General features: G+C 58.3%; 7 non-coding genes across 7 annotated transcripts; all 7 read right to left on the bottom strand.

Annotated features, from left to right (window-relative positions):
- Positions 1-1,500: 1,500 nt before the first annotated feature.
- On the bottom strand, positions 1,501-1,619 carry LOC146675868 (5S ribosomal RNA). Its single transcript, XR_014911097.1, has one exon. It is a non-coding gene; the product is annotated as a 5S ribosomal RNA (ribosomal RNA).
- Positions 1,620-2,599: 980 nt separating this feature from the next.
- Positions 2,600-2,718, bottom strand: LOC146675867 (5S ribosomal RNA). The gene has a single exon (XR_014910791.1). It is a non-coding gene; the product is annotated as a 5S ribosomal RNA (ribosomal RNA).
- Positions 2,719-4,566: 1,848 nt separating this feature from the next.
- LOC146675866 (5S ribosomal RNA) lies at positions 4,567-4,685 on the bottom strand. The gene has a single exon (XR_014910790.1). It is a non-coding gene; the product is annotated as a 5S ribosomal RNA (ribosomal RNA).
- Positions 4,686-6,533: 1,848 nt separating this feature from the next.
- LOC146675865 (5S ribosomal RNA) lies at positions 6,534-6,652 on the bottom strand. Its single transcript, XR_014910789.1, has one exon. It is a non-coding gene; the product is annotated as a 5S ribosomal RNA (ribosomal RNA).
- A 1,613-nt stretch (positions 6,653-8,265) lies between these two features.
- On the bottom strand, positions 8,266-8,384 carry LOC146675864 (5S ribosomal RNA). Its single transcript, XR_014910841.1, has one exon. It is a non-coding gene; the product is annotated as a 5S ribosomal RNA (ribosomal RNA).
- A 980-nt stretch (positions 8,385-9,364) lies between these two features.
- LOC146675863 (5S ribosomal RNA) lies at positions 9,365-9,483 on the bottom strand. Its single transcript, XR_014910788.1, has one exon. It is a non-coding gene; the product is annotated as a 5S ribosomal RNA (ribosomal RNA).
- Positions 9,484-11,331: 1,848 nt separating this feature from the next.
- On the bottom strand, positions 11,332-11,450 carry LOC146675862 (5S ribosomal RNA). The gene has a single exon (XR_014910787.1). It is a non-coding gene; the product is annotated as a 5S ribosomal RNA (ribosomal RNA).
- Between the last annotated feature and the right edge of the window lie 1,034 nt (positions 11,451-12,484).

Genomic DNA, 12,484 nt, shown 5'->3' with positions numbered 1-12,484 from the left:
GGTGTGGTGTAAGTCGCCTCAGCCAGCAGCCACAGGCCCTGGTGTGGTGTAGGTGGCCTCAGCCAGCAGCCACAGGCCCTGGTGTGGTGTAAGTGGCCTCAATAGCAACTAAGGCCCTGGTGAGGTGTAAGTGGCTTCAGCCAGCAGCCACAGGCTCTGGTGTGGTGTAACTGGCCTCAGCCAGCAGCCACAGGCCCTGGTGTGGTGTAAGTGGCCTCAGCCAGCAGCCACAGGCCCTGGTGTGGTGTAAGTGGCCTCAGCCAGTGCCACAGGCCCTGGTGTGGTGTAAGTGGCCTGAGCAAGAGCCACAGACCCTGGTGTGGTGTAATTGGCCTCAGCCAGCAGCCACAGGCCCTGGTGTGGTGTAAGTGGCCTCAGCCAGCAGCAAAAGGGCCCTGGTGTGGTGTAAGTCGCCTCAGCCAGCAGCCACAGGCCCTGGTGTGGTGTAGGTGGCCTCAGCCAGCAGCCACAGGCCCTGGTGTGGTGTAAGTGGCCTCAGCCAGTGCCACAGGACCTGGTGTGGTGTAAGTGGCCTGAGCAAGAGCCACAGACCCTGGTGTGGTGTAATTGGCCTCAGCCAGCAGCCACAGGCCCTGGTGTGGTGTAAGTCGCCTCAGCCAGAAGCCACAGGCACTGGTGTGGTGTAAGTGGCCTCAGCCAGCAGCAAAAGGGCCCTGGTGTGGTGTAAGTCGCCTCAGCCAGCAGCCACAGGCCCTGGTGTGGTGTAGGTGGCCTCAGCCAGCAGCCACAGGCCCTGGTGTGGTGTAAGTGGCCTCAGCCAGCAGCCACAGGCCCTGGTGTGGTGTAAGTGGCCTCAGCCAGCAGCCACAGGCCCTGGTGTGGTGTAAGTGGCCTCAGCCAGTGCCACAGGCCCTGGTGTGGTGTAAGTGGCCTGAGCAAGAGCCACAGGCCCTGGTGTGGTGTAAGTGGCCTGAGCAAGAGCCACAGACCCTGGTGTGGTGTAATTGGCCTCAATAGCAACTAATGCCCTGGTGTGGTGTAGGTGGCCTCAGCCAGCAGCCACAGGCCCTGGTGTGGTGTAAGTGGCCTCAGCCAGCAGCCACAGGCCCTGGTGTGGTGTAAGTGGCCTCAGCCAGTGCCACAGGCCCTGGTGTGGTGTAAGTGGCCTGAGCAAGAGCCACAGGCCCTGGTGTGGTGTAATTGGCCTCAATAGCAACTAATGCCCTGGTGTGGTGTAGGTGGCCTCAGCCAGCAGCCACAGGCCCTGGTGTGGTGTAAGTCGCCTCAGCCAGCAGCCACAGGCCCTGGTGTGGTGTAAGTGGCCTCAGCCAGAGCCACAGGCCCTGATGTGGTGTAAGTGGCCCCAGCCGGTCACTCAGGCCCTTGTGTGGTGTAGGTTGCATCAGCTAGCAGCACAAGACATTGGAAAAGAGCCAAAAGCAATGTCGTTAATGTGCCCTCATTAATGGGCAGATGCTTTTGGTCTTTTAATACACCCCTTCTCTGGATCAAAAGCGGTTCAATGACATGAAAATTAAAGGCTTACAGCACCAGGTATTCCCAGGCAGTCTCCCATCCTAGTACTACCCAAGCCCAGCCCTGCTTAGCTTCCGAGATCAGACGAGGTCGGGCGTGCTCAGGGTGGTATGGCCGTAAGCTGCTGGCTCCAGCACAATGTCTCAATTTATGGATTCAAGTGATTAGGTGGCAAGTACCTGAAGTTACGAAGACAATCCTATAACCATACCTGCATGTTTGCATAATACCCTAACCCAAAGGCTCAGTTTGGCATTTATCCAACAGCACAGGCCCTGGATTGTTGAAGATGGCCTCAGGAACCAGCACAGGGCCTGGTGTGTTGTACATGGCCACAGCAAGCAGCACAGGGCCTGGTTTGGTGAAGATGGCCTCGGCCAGAAGCGCAGGGCCTGGTGTGATGTGAGTGGCCTGAGCAAGAGCCACAGGCCCTGGTGTGGTGTAAGTCGCCTCAGCCAGAAGCCACAGGCACTGGTGTGGTGTAAGTGGCCTCAGCCAGCAGCAAAAGGGCCCTGGTGTGGTGTAAGTGGCCTCAGCCAGCAGCCACAGGCCCTGGTGTGGTGTAGGTGGCCTCAGCCAGCAGCCACAGGCCCTGGTGTGGTGTAAGTGGCCTCAGCCAGCAGCCACAGGCCCTGGTGTGGTGTAAGTGGCCTCAGCCAGTGCCACAGGCCCTGGTGTGGTGTAAGTGGCCTGAGCAAGAGCCACAGGCCCTGGTGTGGTGTAAGTGGCCTGAGCAAGAGCCACAGACCCTGGTGTGGTGTAATTGGCCTCAATAGCAACTAATGCCCTGGTGTGGTGTAGGTGGCCTCAGCCAGCAGCCACAGGCCCTGGTGTGGTGTAAGTGGCCTCAGCCAGCAGCCACAGGCCCTGGTGTGGTGTAAGTGGCCTCAGCCAGAGCCACAGGCCCTGATGTGGTGTAAGTGGCCCCAGCCGGTCACTCAGGCCCTTGTGTGGTGTAGGTTGCATCAGCTAGCAGCACAAGACATTGGAAAAGAGCCAAAAGCAGTGTCGTTAATGTGCCCTCATTAATGGGCAGCTGCTTTTGGTCTTTTAATACACCCCTTCTCTGGATCAAAAGCGGTTCAATGACATGAAAATTAAAGGCTTACAGCACCAGGTATTCCCAGGCAGTCTCCCATCCAAGTACTAACCAAGCCCAGCCCTGCTTAGCTTCCGAGATCAGACGAGGTCAGGCGTGCTCAGGGTGGTATGGCCGTAAGCTGCTGGCTCCAGCACAATGTCTCAATTTATGGATTCAAGTGATTAGGTGGCAAGTACCTGAAGTTACGAAGACAATCCTATAACCATATCTGCATGTTTGCATAATACCCTAACCCAAAGGCTCAGTTTGGCATTTATCCAACAGCACAGGCCCTGGATTGTTGAAGATGGCCTCAGGAACCAGCACAGGGCCTGGTGTGTTGTACATGGCCACAGCAAGCAGCACAGGGCCTGGTTTGGTGAAGATGGCCTCGGCCAGAAGCGCAGGACCTGGTGTGATGTGAGTGGCCTGAGCAAGAGCAACAGGCCTTGGTGTGGTGTAAGTGGCCTCAGCCAGCAGCCACAGGCCCTGGTGTGGTGTAAGTCGCCTCAGCCAGAAGCCACAGGCACTGGTGTGGTGTAAGTGGCCTCAGCCAGCAGCAAAAGGGCCCTGGTGTGGTGTAAGTGGCCTCAGCCAGCAGCCACAGGCCCTGGTGTGGTGTAGGTGGCCTCAGCCAGCAGCCACAAGCCCTGGTGTGGTGTAATTGGCCTCAGCCAGCAGCCACAGGCCCTGGTGTGGTGTAAGTGGCCTCAGCCAGCAGCCACAGGCCCTGGTGTGGTGTAAGTGGCCTCAGCCAGCAGCCACAGGCCCTGGTGTGGTCTAAGTGGCCTCGGCCAGTGCCACAGGCCCTGGTGTGGTGTAAGTGGCCTCAGCCAGTGCCACAGGCCCTGGTGTGGTGTAAGTGGCCTGAGCAAGAGCCACAGGCAATGGTGTGGTGTAAGTGGCCTGAGCAAGAGCCACAGGCCCTGGTGTGGTGTAAGTGGCCTCAGCCAGCAGTCACAGGCCCTGGTGTGGTGTAAGTGGACTGAGCAAGTGCCACAGGCCCTGGTGTGGTGTAAGCGGCCTAAGCCAGAGCCACAGGCCCTGGTGTGGTGTAAGTGGCCTCAATAGCAAATAAGGCCCTGGTGTGGTGTAAGTGGCCTGAGCAAGAACCACAGGGCCTGGTTTGGTGAAGATGGCCTCGGCCAGAAGCGCAGGGCCTGGTGTGATGTGAGTGGCCTGAGCAAGAGCCACAGGCCCTGGTGTGGTGTAAGTGGCCTCAGCCAGCAGCCACAGGCCCTGGTGTGGTGTAAGTCGCCTCAGCCAGAAGCCACAGGCACTGGTGTGGTGTAAGTGGCCTCAGCCAGTGCCACAGGCCCTGGTGTGGTGTAAGTGGCCTGAGCAAGAGCCACAGGCACTGGTGTGGTGTAAGTGGCCTCAGCCAGCAGCAAAAGGGCCCTGGTGTGGTGTAAGTGGCCTCAGCCAGCAGCCACAGGCCCTGGTGTGGTGTAGGTGGCCTCAGCCAGCAGCCACAGGCCCTGGTGTGGTGTAAGTGGCCTCAGCCAGCAGCCACAGGCCCTGGTGTGGTGTAAGTGGCCTCAGCCAGTGCCACAGGCCCTGGTGTGGTGTAAGTGGCCTGAGCAAGAGCCACAGGCCCTGGTGTGGTGTAAGTGGCCTGAGCAAGAGCCACAGACCCTGGTGTGGTGTAATTGGCCTCAATAGCAACTAATGCCCTGGTGTGGTGTAGGTGGCCTCAGCCAGCAGCCACAGGCCCTGGTGTGGTGTAAGTGGCCTCAGCCAGCAGCCACAGGCCCTGGTGTGGTGTAAGTGGCCTCAGCCAGAGCCACAGGCCCTGATGTGGTGTAAGTGGCCCCAGCCGGTCACTCAGGCCCTTGTGTGGTGTAGGTTGCATCAGCTAGCAGCACAAGACATTGGAAAAGAGCCAAAAGCAGTGTCGTTAATGTGCCCTCATTAATGGGCAGCTGCTTTTGGTCTTTTAATACACCCCTTCTCTGGATCAAAAGCGGTTCAATGACATGAAAATTAAAGGCTTACAGCACCAGGTATTCCCAGGCAGTCTCCCATCCAAGTACTAACCAAGCCCAGCCCTGCTTAGCTTCCGAGATCAGACGAGGTCAGGCGTGCTCAGGGTGGTATGGCCGTAAGCTGCTGGCTCCAGCACAATGTCTCAATTTATGGATTCAAGTGATTAGGTGGCAAGTACCTGAAGTTACGAAGACAATCCTATAACCATATCTGCATGTTTGCATAATACCCTAACCCAAAGGCTCAGTTTGGCATTTATCCAACAGCACAGGCCCTGGATTGTTGAAGATGGCCTCAGGAACCAGCACAGGGCCTGGTGTGTTGTACATGGCCACAGCAAGCAGCACAGGGCCTGGTTTGGTGAAGATGGCCTCGGCCAGAAGCGCAGGACCTGGTGTGATGTGAGTGGCCTGAGCAAGAGCAACAGGCCTTGGTGTGGTGTAAGTGGCCTCAGCCAGCAGCCACAGGCCCTGGTGTGGTGTAAGTCGCCTCAGCCAGAAGCCACAGGCACTGGTGTGGTGTAAGTGGCCTCAGCCAGCAGCAAAAGGGCCCTGGTGTGGTGTAAGTGGCCTCAGCCAGCAGCCACAGGCCCTGGTGTGGTGTAGGTGGCCTCAGCCAGCAGCCACAAGCCCTGGTGTGGTGTAATTGGCCTCAGCCAGCAGCCACAGGCCCTGGTGTGGTGTAAGTGGCCTCAGCCAGCAGCCACAGGCCCTGGTGTGGTGTAAGTGGCCTCAGCCAGCAGCCACAGGCCCTGGTGTGGTCTAAGTGGCCTCGGCCAGTGCCACAGGCCCTGGTGTGGTGTAAGTGGCCTCAGCCAGTGCCACAGGCCCTGGTGTGGTGTAAGTGGCCTGAGCAAGAGCCACAGGCAATGGTGTGGTGTAAGTGGCCTGAGCAAGAGCCACAGGCCCTGGTGTGGTGTAAGTGGCCTCAGCCAGCAGTCACAGGCCCTGGTGTGGTGTAAGTGGACTGAGCAAGTGCCACAGGCCCTGGTGTGGTGTAAGCGGCCTAAGCCAGAGCCACAGGCCCTGGTGTGGTGTAAGTGGCCTCAATAGCAAATAAGGCCCTGGTGTGGTGTAAGTGGCCTGAGCAAGAACCACAGGGCCTGGTTTGGTGAAGATGGCCTCGGCCAGAAGCGCAGGGCCTGGTGTGATGTGAGTGGCCTGAGCAAGAGCCACAGGCCCTGGTGTGGTGTAAGTGGCCTCAGCCAGCAGCCACAGGCCCTGGTGTGGTGTAAGTCGCCTCAGCCAGAAGCCACAGGCACTGGTGTGGTGTAAGTGGCCTCAGCCAGTGCCACAGGCCCTGGTGTGGTGTAAGTGGCCTGAGCAAGAGCCACAGGCACTGGTGTGGTGTAAGTGGCCTCAGCCAGCAGCAAAAGGGCCCTGGTGTGGTGTAAGTGGCCTCAGCCAGCAGCCACAGGCCCTGGTGTGGTGTAGGTGGCCTCAGCCAGCAGCCACAGGCCCTGGTGTGGTGTAAGTGGCCTCAGCCAGCAGCCACAGGCCCTGGTGTGGTGTAAGTGGCCTCAGCCAGTGCCACAGGCCCTGGTGTGGTGTAAGTGGCCTGAGCAAGAGCCACAGGCCCTGGTGTGGTGTAAGTGGCCTGAGCAAGAGCCACAGACCCTGGTGTGGTGTAATTGGCCTCAATAGCAACTAATGCCCTGGTGTGGTGTAGGTGGCCTCAGCCAGCAGCCACAGGCCCTGGTGTGGTGTAAGTGGCCTCAGCCAGCAGCCACAGGCCCTGGTGTGGTGTAAGTGGCCTCAGCCAGAGCCACAGGCCCTGATGTGGTGTAAGTGGCCCCAGCCGGTCACTCAGGCCCTTGTGTGGTGTAGGTTGCATCAGCTAGCAGCACAAGACATTGGAAAAGAGCCAAAAGCAGTGTCGTTAATGTGCCCTCATTAATGGGCAGCTGCTTTTGGTCTTTTAATACACCCCTTCTCTGGATCAAAAGCGGTTCAATGACATGAAAATTAAAGGCTTACAGCACCAGGTATTCCCAGGCAGTCTCCCATCCAAGTACTAACCAAGCCCAGCCCTGCTTAGCTTCCGAGATCAGACGAGGTCAGGCGTGCTCAGGGTGGTATGGCCGTAAGCTGCTGGCTCCAGCACAATGTCTCAATTTATGGATTCAAGTGATTAGGTGGCAAGTACCTGAAGTTACGAAGACAATCCTATAACCATATCTGCATGTTTGCATAATACCCTAACCCAAAGGCTCAGTTTGGCATTTATCCAACAGCACAGGCCCTGGATTGTTGAAGATGGCCTCAGGAACCAGCACAGGGCCTGGTGTGTTGTACATGGCCACAGCAAGCAGCACAGGGCCTGGTTTGGTGAAGATGGCCTCGGCCAGAAGCGCAGGACCTGGTGTGATGTGAGTGGCCTGAGCAAGAGCAACAGGCCTTGGTGTGGTGTAAGTGGCCTCAGCCAGCAGCCACAGGCCCTGGTGTGGTGTAAGTCGCCTCAGCCAGAAGCCACAGGCACTGGTGTGGTGTAAGTGGCCTCAGCCAGCAGCAAAAGGGCCCTGGTGTGGTGTAAGTGGCCTCAGCCAGCAGCCACAGGCCCTGGTGTGGTGTAGGTGGCCTCAGCCAGCAGCCACAAGCCCTGGTGTGGTGTAATTGGCCTCAGCCAGCAGCCACAGGCCCTGGTGTGGTGTAAGTGGCCTCAGCCAGCAGCCACAGGCCCTGGTGTGGTGTAAGTGGCCTCAGCCAGCAGCCACAGGCCCTGGTGTGGTCTAAGTGGCCTCGGCCAGTGCCACAGGCCCTGGTGTGGTGTAAGTGGCCTCAGCCAGTGCCACAGGCCCTGGTGTGGTGTAAGTGGCCTGAGCAAGAGCCACAGGCAATGGTGTGGTGTAAGTGGCCTGAGCAAGAGCCACAGGCCCTGGTGTGGTGTAAGTGGCCTCAGCCAGCAGTCACAGGCCCTGGTGTGGTGTAAGTGGACTGAGCAAGTGCCACAGGCCCTGGTGTGGTGTAAGCGGCCTAAGCCAGAGCCACAGGCCCTGGTGTGGTGTAAGTGGCCTCAATAGCAAATAAGGCCCTGGTGTGGTGTAAGTGGCCTGAGCAAGAACCACAGGGCCTGGTTTGGTGAAGATGGCCTCGGCCAGAAGCGCAGGGCCTGGTGTGATGTGAGTGGCCTGAGCAAGAGCCACAGGCCCTGGTGTGGTGTAAGTGGCCTCAGCCAGCAGCCACAGGCCCTGGTGTGGTGTAAGTCGCCTCAGCCAGAAGCCACAGGCACTGGTGTGGTGTAAGTGGCCTCAGCCAGCAGCAAAAGGGCCCTGGTGTGGTGTAAGACGCCTCAGCCAGCAGCCACAGGCCCTGGTGTGGTGTAGGTGGCCTCAGCCAGCAGCCACAGGCCCTGGTGTGGTGTAAGTGGCCTCAATAGCAACTAAGGCCCTGGTGTGGTGTAAGTGGCTTCAGCCAGCAGCCACAGGCCCTGGTGTGGTGTAAGTCGCCTCAGCCAGCAGCCACAGGCCCTGGTGTGGTGTAAGTGGCCTCAGCCAGAGCCACAGGCCCTGATGTGGTGTAAGTGGCCCCAGCCGGTCACTCAGGCCCTTGTGTGGTGTAGGTTGCATCAGCTAGCAGCACAAGACATTGGAAAAGAGCCAAAAGCAATGTCGTTAATGTGCCCTCATTAATGGGCAGATGCTTTTGGTCTTTTAATACACCCCTTCTCTGGATCAAAAGCGGTTCAATGACATGAAAATTAAAGGCTTACAGCACCAGGTATTCCCAGGCAGTCTCCCATCCTAGTACTACCCAAGCCCAGCCCTGCTTAGCTTTCGAGATCAGACGAGGTCGGGCGTGCTCAGGGTGGTATGGCCGTAAGCTGCTGGCTCCAGCACAATGTCTCAATTTATGGATTCAAGTGATTAGGTGGCAAGTACCTGAAGTTACGAAGACAATCCTATAACCATACCTGCATGTTTGCATAATACCCTAACCCAAAGGCTCAGTTTGGCATTTATCCAACAGCACAGGCCCTGGATTGTTGAAGATGGCCTCAGGAACCAGCACAGGGCCTGGTGTGTTGTACATGGCCACAGCAAGCAGCACAGGGCCTGGTTTGGTGAAGATGGCCTCGGCCAGAAGCGCAGGGCCTGGTGTGATGTGAGTGGCCTGAGCAAGAGCCACAGGCCCTGGTGTGGTGTAAGTCGCCTCAGCCAGAAGCCACAGGCACTGGTGTGGTGTAAGTGGCCTCAGCCAGCAGCAAAAGGGCCCTGGTGTGGTGTAAGTGGCCTCAGCCAGCAGCCACAGGCCCTGGTGTGGTGTAGGTGGCCTCAGCCAGCAGCCACAGGCCCTGGTGTGGTGTAAGTGGCCTCAGCCAGCAGCCACAGGCCCTGGTGTGGTGTAAGTGGCCTCAGCCAGTGCCACAGGCCCTGGTGTGGTGTAAGTGGCCTGAGCAAGAGCCACAGGCCCTGGTGTGGTGTAAGTGGCCTGAGCAAGAGCCACAGACCCTGGTGTGGTGTAATTGGCCTCAATAGCAACTAATGCCCTGGTGTGGTGTAGGTGGCCTCAGCCAGCAGCCACAGGCCCTGGTGTGGTGTAAGTGGCCTCAGCCAGCAGCCACAGGCCCTGGTGTGGTGTAAGTGGCCTCAGCCAGAGCCACAGGCCCTGATGTGGTGTAAGTGGCCCCAGCCGGTCACTCAGGCCCTTGTGTGGTGTAGGTTGCATCAGCTAGCAGCACAAGACATTGGAAAAGAGCCAAAAGCAGTGTCGTTAATGTGCCCTCATTAATGGGCAGCTGCTTTTGGTCTTTTAATACACCCCTTCTCTGGATCAAAAGCGGTTCAATGACATGAAAATTAAAGGCTTACAGCACCAGGTATTCCCAGGCAGTCTCCCATCCAAGTACTAACCAAGCCCAGCCCTGCTTAGCTTCCGAGATCAGACGAGGTCAGGCGTGCTCAGGGTGGTATGGCCGTAAGCTGCTGGCTCCAGCACAATGTCTCAATTTATGGATTCAAGTGATTAGGTGGCAAGTACCTGAAGTTACGAAGACAATCCTATAACCATATCTGCATGTTTGCATAATACCCTAACCCAAAGGCTCAGTTTGGCATTTATCCAACAGCACAGGCCCTGGATTGTTGAAGATGGCCTCAGGAACCAGCACAGGGCCTGGTGTGTTGTACATGGCCACAGCAAGCAGCACAGGGCCTGGTTTGGTGAAGATGGCCTCGGCCAGAAGCGCAGGACCTGGTGTGATGTGAGTGGCCTGAGCAAGAGCAACAGGCCTTGGTGTGGTGTAAGTGGCCTCAGCCAGCAGCCACAGGCCCTGGTGTGGTGTAAGTCGCCTCAGCCAGAAGCCACAGGCACTGGTGTGGTGTAAGTGGCCTCAGCCAGCAGCAAAAGGGCCCTGGTGTGGTGTAAGTGGCCTCAGCCAGCAGCCACAGGCCCTGGTGTGGTGTAGGTGGCCTCAGCCAGCAGCCACAAGCCCTGGTGTGGTGTAATTGGCCTCAGCCAGCAGCCACAGGCCCTGGTGTGGTGTAAGTGGCCTCAGCCAGCAGCCACAGGCCCTGGTGTGGTGTAAGTGGCCTCAGCCAGCAGCCACAGGCCCTGGTGTGGTCTAAGTGGCCTCGGCCAGTGCCACAGGCCCTGGTGTGGTGTAAGTGGCCTCAGCCAGTGCCACAGGCCCTGGTGTGGTGTAAGTGGCCTGAGCAAGAGCCACAGGCAATGGTGTGGTGTAAGTGGCCTGAGCAAGAGCCACAGGCCCTGGTGTGGTGTAAGTGGCCTCAGCCAGCAGTCACAGGCCCTGGTGTGGTGTAAGTGAACTGAGCAAGTGCCACAGGCCCTGGTGTGGTGTAAGCGGCCTAAGCCAGAGCCACAGGCCCTGGTGTGGTGTAAGTGGCCTCAATAGCAAATAAGGCCCTGGTGTGGTGTAAGTGGCCTGAGCAAGAACCACAGGGCCTGGTTTGGTGAAGATGGCCTCGGCCAGAAGCGCAGGGCCTGGTGTGATGTGAGTGGCCTGAGCAAGAGCCACAGGCCCTGGTGTGGTGTAAGTGGCCTCAGCCAGCAGCCACAGGCCCTGGTGTGGTGTAAGTCGCCTCAGCCAGAAGCCACAGGCACTGGTGTGGTGTAAGTGGCCTCAGCCAGTGCCACAGGCCCTGGTGTGGTGTAAGTGGCCTGAGCAAGAGCCACAGGCACTGGTGTGGTGTAAGTGGCCTCAGCCAGCAGCAAAAGGGCCCTGGTGTGGTGTAAGTGGCCTCAGCCAGCAGCCACAGGCCCTGGTGTGGTGTAGGTGGCCTCAGCCAGCAGCCACAGGCCCTGGTGTGGTGTAAGTGGCCTCAGCCAGCAGCCACAGGCCCTGGTGTGGTGTAAGTGGCCTCAGCCAGTGCCACAGGCCCTGGTGTGGTGTAAGTGGCCTGAGCAAGAGCCACAGGCCCTGGTGTGGTGTAAGTGGCCTGAGCAAGAGCCACAGACCCTGGTGTGGTGTAATTGGCCTCAATAGCAACTAATGCCCTGGTGTGGTGTAGGTGGCCTCAGCCAGCAGCCACAGGCCCTGGTGTGGTGTAAGTGGCCTCAGCCAGCAGCCACAGGCCCTGGTGTGGTGTAAGTGGCCTCAGCCAGAGCCACAGGCCCTGATGTGGTGTAAGTGGCCCCAGCCGGTCACTCAGGCCCTTGTGTGGTGTAGGTTGCATCAGCTAGCAGCACAAGACATTGGAAAAGAGCCAAAAGCAGTGTCGTTAATGTGCCCTCATTAATGGGCAGCTGCTTTTGGTCTTTTAATACACCCCTTCTCTGGATCAAAAGCGGTTCAATGACATGAAAATTAAAGGCTTACAGCACCAGGTATTCCCAGGCAGTCTCCCATCCAAGTACTAACCAAGCCCAGCCCTGCTTAGCTTCCGAGATCAGACGAGGTCAGGCGTGCTCAGGGTGGTATGGCCGTAAGCTGCTGGCTCCAGCACAATGTCTCAATTTATGGATTCAAGTGATTAGGTGGCAAGTACCTGAAGTTACGAAGACAATCCTATAACCATATCTGCATGTTTGCATAATACCCTAACCCAAAGGCTCAGTTTGGCATTTATCCAACAGCACAGGCCCTGGATTGTTGAAGATGGCCTCAGGAACCAGCACAGGGCCTGGTGTGTTGTACATGGCCACAGCAAGCAGCACAGGGCCTGGTTTGGTGAAGATGGCCTCGGCCAGAAGCGCAGGACCTGGTGTGATGTGAGTGGCCTGAGCAAGAGCAACAGGCCTTGGTGTGGTGTAAGTGGCCTCAGCCAGCAGCCACAGGCCCTGGTGTGGTGTAAGTCGCCTCAGCCAGAAGCCACAGGCACTGGTGTGGTGTAAGTGGCCTCAGCCAGCAGCAAAAGGGCCCTGGTGTGGTGTAAGTGGCCTCAGCCAGCAGCCACAGGCCCTGGTGTGGTGTAGGTGGCCTCAGCCAGCAGCCACAAGCCCTGGTGTGGTGTAATTGGCCTCAGCCAGCAGCCACAGGCCCTGGTGTGGTGTAAGTGGCCTCAGCCAGCAGCCACAGGCCCTGGTGTGGTGTAAGTGGCCTCAGCCAGCAGCCACAGGCCCTGGTGTGGTCTAAGTGGCCTCGGCCAGTGCCACAGGCCCTGGTGTGGTGTAAGTGGCCTCAGCCAGTGCCACAGGCCCTGGTGTGGTGTAAGTGGCCTGAGCAAGAGCCACAGGCAATGGTGTGGTGTAAGTGGCCTGAGCAAGAGCCACAGGCCCTGGTGTGGTGTAAGTGGCCTCAGCCAGCAGTCACAGGCCCTGGTGTGGTGTAAGTGGACTGAGCAAGTGCCACAGGCCCTGGTGTGGTGTAAGCGGCCTAAGCCAGAGCCACAGGCCCTGGTGTGGTGTAAGTGGCCTCAATAGCAAATAAGGCCCTGGTGTGGTGTAAGTGGCCTGAGCAAGAACCACAGGGCCTGGTTTGGTGAAGATGGCCTCGGCCAGAAGCGCAGGGCCTGGTGTGATGTGA

The sequence above is a fragment of the Rhamphochromis longiceps genome, linkage group LG3, assembly GCF_057381845.1.
Source record: "Rhamphochromis longiceps isolate RC_006_pf linkage group LG3, R_longiceps_female_GT1.1, whole genome shotgun sequence".
In the NCBI taxonomy this organism is placed as follows: domain Eukaryota; kingdom Metazoa; phylum Chordata; class Actinopteri; order Cichliformes; family Cichlidae; genus Rhamphochromis; species Rhamphochromis longiceps.
The sequence above is the reverse complement of the archived record's forward strand: the minus strand, read 5'-3'. Positions and strand labels throughout refer to the sequence as shown.